Source organism: Colletes latitarsis, unplaced genomic scaffold (assembly GCF_051014445.1).
Source record: "Colletes latitarsis isolate SP2378_abdomen unplaced genomic scaffold, iyColLati1 scaffold0018, whole genome shotgun sequence".
Lineage (NCBI taxonomy): Eukaryota > Metazoa > Arthropoda > Insecta > Hymenoptera > Colletidae > Colletes > Colletes latitarsis.
The window spans coordinates 10,230,677-10,237,384 of NW_027488369.1; positions in this window are offsets into that span (position 1 = coordinate 10,230,677).

A 6,708-nucleotide genomic window follows, 5' to 3' on the forward strand; every position below is an offset into this window, starting at 1 on the left:
GTTCGTTATCCTCTAAAATATTGATCGAAACCAGGTTTAATCGACTGTTTCAGTGTGGTACCACATTACTACGAGAAAGAAAACAGACAAAACCCAGGATCTGTTCAACAAGTATGTGAAGAATGCGAAAGTATGAGCCTGATGAGGGAAAATCCCAGGCCTAACCTAGACCTAACATGCGTTATCCTCTGAAATATTGATCGAAATCAGGTTTAATGGACTGTTTCAGTGTGGTACCACATTACTACGTGATCCAAACCAGAAAAAACCCAGGATCTGTTCAAGAAGTATGTGAAGAATGCGAAAGTATGAGTCTGATGAGGGAAAATTCCTGGCCTAACCTAGTCCTAATGTTCGCTATCCTCTAAAATATTGATCGTAACCAGGATTAATTGGCTGTTTCAGTGTGGTACCACATTACTACGTGATCCAAACAAGAATAAGCCCAGGATCTCTTCAACAAGTTTGTGAAACACGCGAAAGTATGAGCCTGATGAGGGCAAATCCCAGACCTATCCCAGACATAATTTGCGTTATCCTCTTAAATATTGATCGAAACCAGGTTTAATGGTCTGTTTCAGTGTGGTACCACATTACTACGTGATCCAATCCAGAAAAAGCCCAGGATCTAGCCAACAAGAATGAGAAATATGCGAAAGTATGAGCCTGATGAGGGCAAATCCTAGGCCTAGCCCAGATCTAACATGCGTTATCCTCTGAGATATAAATCGAAATCAGGTATAATGGTCTGTTTCAGCGTGGTACGACATTACTACGTGATCGAAACCAGAAAAAAACCAGGATCTGTTCAAGAAGTATATGAAGAATGCGAAAGTATGAGCCTGATGAGGGCAAATCCCAGACCTATCCCAGACATAACTTGCGTTATCCTATAAAATATTGATCGAATCCAGTTTTAATGGGCAGTTTTAGTGTGGTACCACTTTACTACGTGATCGGAACCAGAAAAAAACCAGGATCTGTTCAAGAAGTATATGAAGAATGCGAATGCATGAAGCTGATGAGGGCAAATCCCAGACCTATCCCAGACCTAACTTGCGTTATCTTCTAAAATATTTATCAAGACCATGTTTAATTGACTGTTTAAGTGTGGTTCCACATTACTACGTGATCCAAACCAGAAAAAACCTAGTATCTGTTCAACAAGTATGATAAAAACGCGAAAGTATGAGCCTGATGAGGGCAAATCCTAGACCTGACCTAGACCTAACATGTGTTATCCCCAAAAATATTGACGGAAACCACGTTTAAATGACATTTTCAGTGTGGTACAACATTACAACGTGATCCAATCCAGAAAAGGCCCAGGATCTAGCAAACAAGTATGAGAAATATGCGAAAGTATGAGCCTGATGAGGGCAAATCCTAGACCTAACCCAGACCTAACACGCGTTATCCTCTAAAATATCTATCAAGACCAGGTTTAATTGACTATTTCAGTGTGGTACCACATTACTACGTGAGCCAAACCAGTGGAAGCCTAGGATCTGGCCAACAAGTATGAGAAATATGCGAAAGTATGAGCCTGATGAGGGCAAATCCTAGACCTAACCCAGACCTAACACGCGTTATCCTCTAAAATATTTATCAAGACCAGGTTTAATTGACTGTTTCAGTGTGGTTCCACATTACTACCTGATCCAAACCAGAAAAAACCCAGGATCTGTTCAACAAGTATGTGAAAAACGCGAAAGTATGAGCCTGATGAGGGCAAATCCCAGACCTATCCCAGACATAACTTGCGTTATCCTATAAAACATTGATCGAATCCTGTTTTAATGGACAGTTTTAGTGTGGTACCACTTTACTACGTGATCCAATGCAGAAAAAAACCTCGATCAGGTCAACATGTATGTTAAAACTGCGAAAGTATGACCCTGATGAGGGCAAATCCCCACCTAACCTAGACCTAACGTGTGTTATCCTCCAAAATATTAATCGAAATCAGGTTTAGTCGACTGTTTCAGTGTGGTACCACATTACTACGAGAAAGAAAACAGAAAAAACCCAGGATCTGTTCAACAAGTATGTGAAGAATGCGAAAGTATGAGCCTGATGAGGGAAAATCCCAGGCCTAACCTAGACCTAACATGCGTTATCCTCTAAAATATTGATCGAAATCAGGTTTAATGGACTGTTTCAGTGTGGTACCACATTACTACGTGATCCAAACCAGAAGAAACCCAGGATCTGTTCAAGAAGTATGTGAAGAATGCGAAAGTATGAGTCTGATGAGGGAAAATTCCTGGCCTAACCTAGTCCCAAAGTTCGTTATCCTCTAAAATATTGATCGAAACCAGGTTTAATCGACTGTTTCAGTGTGGTACCACATTACTACGAGAAAGAAAACAGACAAATCCCAGGATCTTTTCAACAAGTATGTGAAGAATGCGAATGTACGAGCCTGATGAGGGAAAATCCCAGGCCTAACCTAGACCTAACATGCGTTATCCTCTGAAATATTGATCGAAATCAGGTTTAATGGACTGTTTCAGTGTGGTACCACATTACTACGTGATCCAAACCAAAAAAAACCCAGGATCTGTTCAAGAAGTATGTGAAGTATGCGAAAGTATGAGTCTGATGAGGGGAAATTCCTGGCCTAACCTAGTCCTAAAGTTCGTTATCCTCTAAAATATTGATCGTAACCAGGATTAATTGACTGTTTCTGTGTGGTACCACATTACTACGTGATCCAATCCAGAAAAAGCCCAGGATCTAGCCAACAAGAATGGGAAATATGCGAAAGTATGAGCCTGATGAGGGCAAATCCTAAACCTAGCCCAGACCTAACATGCGTTATCCACTAAAATATTAATCGAAACCAGGTTTAATTGACTGTTTCAGTGTGGTACCACATTACTACGTGATCCAAACCAGAGAAAACCTAGTATCTGTTCAACAAGTATGTGAAAAACGCGAAAGTATGAGCCTGATGAGGGTAAATCCCAGAGCTATCCCGGACATAACTTGCGTTATCCTATAAAATATTGATCGAATCCAGTTTTAATGGACAGTTTTAGTGTGATACCTCTTTACTACGTGATCCGATGCAGAAAAAAACCCTCGATCAGGTCAACATGTATGTTAAAACTGCGAAAGTATGACCCTGATGAGGGCAAATCCCCACCTAACCTAGACCTAACGTGTGTTATCCTCCAAAATATTAATCGAAATCAGGTTTAATGGTCTGTTTCAGCGTGGTACCACATTACTACGTTATCGAAACCAGAAAAAAACCAGGATCTGTTCAAGAAGTATGTGAAGAATGCGAAAGTATGAGTCTGATGAGGGAAAATTCCTGGCCTAACCAAGTCCTAAAGTTCGTTATCCTCTAAAATATTGATCGTAACCAGGATTAATTGACTGTTTCAGTGTGGTACCACATTACTACGTGATCCAAACAAGAATAAGCCCAGGATCTCTTCAACAAGTTTGTGAAACACGCGAAAGTATGAGCCTGATGAGGGCAAATCCCAGACCTATCCCAGACATAATTTGCGTTATCCTCTTAAATATTGATCGAAACCAGGTTTAATGGTCTGTTTCAGTGTGGTACCACATTACCACGTCATCCAATCTAGAAAAAGCCCAGGATCTAGCCAACAAGAATGAGAAATATGCGAAAGTATGAGCCTGATGAGGGCAAATCCTAGGCCTAGCCCAGACCTAACATGCGTTATCCTCTGAGATATAAATCGAAATCAGGTATAATGGTCTGTTTCAGCGTGGTACGACATTACTACGTGATCGAAACCAGAAAAAAACCAGGATCTGTTCAAGAAGTATATGAAGAATGCGAAAGTATGAGCCTGATGAGGGCAAATCCCAGACCTATCCCAGACATAACTTGCGTTATCCTATAAAATATTGATCGAATCCAGTTTTAATGGACAGTTTTAGTGTGGTACCTCTTTACTACGTGATCCGATGCAGAAAAAAACCCTCGATCAGGTCAACATGTATGTTAAAACTGCGAAAGTATGACCCTGATGAGGGCAAATCCCCACCTAACCTAGACCTAACGTGTGTTATCCTCCAAAATATTAATCGAAATCAGGTTTAGTCGACTGTTTCAGTGTGGTACCACATTACTACGAGAAAGAAAACAGAAAAAACCCAGGATCTGTTCAACAAGTATGTGAAGAATACGAAAGTATGAGCCTGATGAGGGAAAATCCCAGGCCTAACCTAGACCTAACATGCGTTATCCTCTAAAATATTGATCGAAATCAGGTTTAATGGACTGTTTCAGTGTGGTACCACATTACTACGTGATCCAAACCAGAAGAAACCCAGGATCTGTTCAAGAAGTATGTGAAGAATGCGAAAGTATGAGTCTGATGAGGGAAAATTCCTGGCCTAACCAAGTCCTAAAGTTCGTTATCCTCTAAAATATTGATCGTAACCAGGATTAATTGACTGTTTCAGTGTGGTACCACATTACTACGTGATCCAAACAAGAATAAGCCCAGGATCTCTTCAACAAGTATGTGAAAAACGCGAAAGTATGAGCATGATGAGGGTAAATCCCAGAGCTATCCCGGACATAACTTGCGTTATCCTATAAAATATTGATCGAATCCAGTTTTAATGGACAGTTTTAGTGTGGTACCTCTTTACTACGTGATCCGATGCAGAAAAAAACCCTCGATCAGGTCAACATGTATGTTAAAACTGCGAAAGTATGACCCTGATGAGGGCAAATCCCCACCTAACCTAGACCTAACGTGTGTTATCCTCCAAAATATTAATCGAAATCAGGTTTAATGGTCTGTTTCAGCGTGGTACCACATTACTACGTTATCGAAACCAGAAAAAAACCAGGATCTGTTCAAGAAGTATGTGAAGAATGCGAAAGTATGAGTCTGATGAGGGAAAATTCCTGGCCTAACCAAGTCCTAAAGTTCGTTATCCTCTAAAATATTGATCGTAACCAGGATTAATTGACTGTTTCAGTGTGGTACCACATTACTACGTGATCCAAACAAGAATAAGCCCAGGATCTCTTCAACAAGTTTGTGAAACACGCGAAAGTATGAGCCTGATGAGGGCAAATCCCAGACCTATCCCAGACATAATTTGCGTTAACCTCTTAAATATTGATCGAAACCAGGTTTAATGGTCTGTTTCAGTGTGGTACCACATTACTACGTGATCCAATCCAGAAAAAGCCCAGGATCTAGCCAACAAGAAAGAGAAATATGCGAAAGTATGAGCCTGATGAGGGCAAATCCTAGGCCTAGCCCAGACCTAACATGCGTTATCCTCTGAGATATAAATCGAAATCAGGTATAATGGTCTGTTTCAGCGTGGTACGACATTACTACGTGATCGAAACCAGAAAAAAACCAGGATCTGTTCAAGAAGTATATGAAGAATGCGAAAGTATGAGTCTGATGAGGGCAAATCCCAGACCTATCCCAGACATAACTTGCGTTATCCTATAAAATATTGATCGAATCCAGTTTTAATGGGCAGTTTTAGTGTGGTACCACTTTACTACGTGATCGGAACCAGAAAAAAACCAGGATCTGTTCAAGAAGTATATGAAGAATGCGAATGCATGAAGCTGATGAGGGCAAATCCCAGACCTATCCCAGACCTAACTTGCGTTATCTTCTAAAATATTTATCAAGACCATGTTTAATTGACTGTTTAAGTGTGGTTCCACATTACTACGTGATCCAAACCAGAAAAAACCTAGTATCTGTTCAACAAGTATGACAAAAACGCGAAAGTATGAGCCTGATGAGGGCAAATCCTAGACCTGACCTAGACCTAACATGTGTTATCCCCAAAAATATTGACGGAAACCACGTTTAAATGACAGTTTCAGTGTGGTACAACATTACAACGTGATCCAATCCAGAAAAGGCCCAGGATCTAGCAAACAAGTATGAGAAATATGCGAAAGTATGAGCCTGATGAGGGCAAATCCTAGACCTAACCCAGACCTAACACGCGTTATCCTCTAAAATATCTATCAAGACCAGGTTTAATTGACTATTTCAGTGTGGTACCACATTACTACGTGAGCCAAACCAGTGGAAGCCTAGGATCTGGCCAACAAGTATGAGAAATATGCGAAAGTATGAGCCTGATGAGGGCAAATCCTAGACCTAACCCAGACCTAACACGCGTTATCCTCTAAAATATTTATCAAGACCAGGTTTAATTGACTGTTTCAGTGTGGTTCCACATTACTACCTGATCCAAACCAGAAAAAACCCAGGATCTGTTCAACAAGTATGTGAAAAACGCGAAAGTATGAGCCTGATGAGGGCAAATCCCAGACCTATCCCAGACATAACTTGCGTTATCCTATAAAACATTGATCGAATCCTGTTTTAATGGACAGTTTTAGTGTGGTACCACTTTACTACGTGATCCAATGCAGAAAAAAACCTCGATCAGGTCAACATGTATGTTAAAACTGCGAAAGTATGACCCTGATGAGGGCAAATCCCCACCTAACCTAGACCTAACGTGTGTTATCCTCCAAAATATTAATCGAAATCAGGTTTAGTCGACTGTTTCAGTGTGGTACCACATTACTACGAGAAAGAAAACAGAAAAAACCCAGGATCTGTTCAACAAGTATGTGAAGAATGCGAAAGTATGAGCCTGATGAGGGAAAATCCCAGGCCTAACCTAGACCTAACATGCGTTATCCTCTAAAATATT